The sequence below is a fragment of the Charadrius vociferus genome, unplaced genomic scaffold, assembly GCF_000708025.1.
Source record: "Charadrius vociferus isolate BGI_N301 unplaced genomic scaffold, ASM70802v2 scaffold107, whole genome shotgun sequence".
Taxonomy (NCBI): domain Eukaryota; kingdom Metazoa; phylum Chordata; class Aves; order Charadriiformes; family Charadriidae; genus Charadrius; species Charadrius vociferus.
Window position 1 is genome coordinate 332681 of NW_009649117.1, and position 2887 is coordinate 335567.

A 2887-nucleotide genomic window follows, 5' to 3' on the forward strand; every position below is an offset into this window, starting at 1 on the left:
CTGCGGCCTCCCGCGGCTGCTCCGGAACCCTTGGGCCGTCACCTTCGCCGTGGCCGATCTGGCTGCCGTGGCGCTCATCAACCGGGATTTCCTCTCCACGGCGGAGGCCGTCCGCTTCTGGACGCCGCTCACCATCTGCTACACGCTGCTGGTCATCTACATGCAAGGTGAGGAAGGGACCGAACCCCCACTTATGGGGTTTTTTTGGGGGGAGGTAATGGGGTATGTCCCAGGATGGGCCATCCTGGGGGTGTATGGGATCATAGGGGGCATGCTGGGGCTCTATAGGGGCATATGGGACATCCTGGGGGTGGATGGGGACAATATGGGACATCTTGGGGGTGTATGGAACTGTATGGGGCATCCTAGGGCTCTATAGGGGCACATGGGACATCCTGAGGGTGGATGGGGACAATATGGGGCATCCTGGGGCTCTATAGGGGCACATGGGGCATCCTGGGGGTGTATGGAACTGTATGGGACTTTCTGGGGCTCTATAGGGGCATATGGGACATCCTGAGGGTGGATGGGGACAATATGGGACATCTTGGGGGTGTATGGGGGTCATGGGGGGCATACTGGGGGTGGATGGGGACAATATGGGGCATCCCGGGGCTCTATAGGGGCATATGGAGCATCCTGGGGGTGTATGGAACTGTATGGGACTTTCTGGGGCTCTATAGGGGCATATGGGGCATCCTGGGGCTGTATGGGGACAATATGGGACATCCTGGGACTCTATAGGGGCTCGTGGGGCATCCTGGAGTGGATGGAACTGTATAGGGCATCCTGGGGCTCTATAGGGATAAGGGACATCCTGGGGGTGTACGGAACTGTATGGGGCATCCTGGGGCTCTATAGGGATAAGGGACATCCTGGGGGTGTACGGAACTGTATGGGGCATCCTGGGGCTCTATAGGGATAAGGGACATCCTGGGGGTGTACGGAACTGTATGGGGCATCCTGGGGCTCTATAGGGATAAGGGACATCCTGGGGGTGTACGGAACTGTATGGGGCATCCTGGGGCTCTATAGGGATAAGGGACATCCTGGGGGTGTACGGAACTGTATGGGGCATCCTGGGGCTCTATAGGGATAAGGGACATCCTGGGGGTGTACGGAACTGTATGGGGCATCCTGGGGCTCTATAGGGATAAGGGACATCCTGGGGGTGTACGGAACTGTATGGGGCATCCTGGGGCTCTATAGGGATAAGGGACATCCTGGGGGTGTACGGAACTGTATGGGGCATCCTGGGGCTCTATAGGGATAAGGGACATCCTGGGGGTGTACGGAACTGTATGGGGCATCCTGGGGCTCTATAGGGATAAGGGACATCCTGGGGGTGTACGGAACTGTATGGGGCATCCTGGGGCTCTATAGGGATAAGGGACATCCTGGGGGTGTACGGAACTGTATGGGGCATCCTGGGGCTCTATAGGGATAAGGGACATCCTGGGGGTGTACGGAACTGTATGGGGCATCCTGGGGCTCTATAGGGATAAGGGACATCCTGGGGGTGTACGGAACTGTATGGGGCATCCTGGGGCTCTATAGGGATAAGGGACATCCTGGGGGTGTACGGAACTGTATGGGGCATCCTGGGGCTCTATAGGGATAAGGGACATCCTGGGGGTGTACGGAACTGTATGGGGCATCCTGGGGCTCTATAGGGATAAGGGACATCCTGGGGGTGTACGGAACTGTATGGGGCATCCTGGGGCTCTATAGGGATAAGGGACATCCTGGGGGTGTACGGAACTGTATGGGGCATCCTGGGGCTCTATAGGGATAAGGGACATCCTGGGGGTGTACGGAACTGTATGGGGCATCCTGGGGCTCTATAGGGATAAGGGACATCCTGGGGGTGTACGGAACTGTATGGGGCATCCTGGGGCTCTATAGGGATAAGGGACATCCTGGGGGTGTACGGAACTGTATGGGGCATCCTGGGGCTCTATAGGGATAAGGGACATCCTGGGGGTGTACGGAACTGTATGGGGCATCCTGGGGCTCTATAGGGATAAGGGACATCCTGGGGGTGTACGGAACTGTATGGGGCATCCTGGGGCTCTATAGGGATAAGGGACATCCTGGGGGTGTACGGAACTGTATGGGGCATCCTGGGGCTCTATAGGGATAAGGGACATCCTGGGGGTGTACGGAACTGTATGGGGCATCCTGGGGCTCTATAGGGATAAGGGACATCCTGGGGGTGTACGGAACTGTATGGGGCATCCTGGGGCTCTATAGGGATAAGGGACATCCTGGGGGTGTACGGAACTGTATGGGGCATCCTGGGGCTCTATAGGGATAAGGGACATCCTGGGGGTGTACGGAACTGTATGGGGCATCCTGGGGCTCTATAGGGATAAGGGACATCCTGGGGGTGTACGGAACTGTATGGGGCATCCTGGGGCTCTATAGGGATAAGGGACATCCTGGGGGTGTACGGAACTGTATGGGGCATCCTGGGGCTCTATAGGGATAAGGGACATCCTGGGGGTGTACGGAACTGTATGGGGCATCCTGGGGCTCTATAGGGATAAGGGACATCCTGGGGGTGTACGGAACTGTATGGGGCATCCTGGGGCTCTATAGGGATAAGGGACATCCTGGGGGTGTACGGAACTGTATGGGGCATCCTGGGGCTCTATAGGGATAAGGGACATCCTGGGGGTGTACGGAACTGTATGGGGCATCCTGGGGCTCTATAGGGATAAGGGACATCCTGGGGGTGTACGGAACTGTATGGGGCATCCTGGGGCTCTATAGGGGCGCACGGGGCATCCTGGGGGTGGCATGGGGGCACAGCAGGGCACCTGGGGCTTTATTGGGGTAGTATGGGGTATTCCAGGGTTATATGGGGCAGTATGGGGCATCGTGG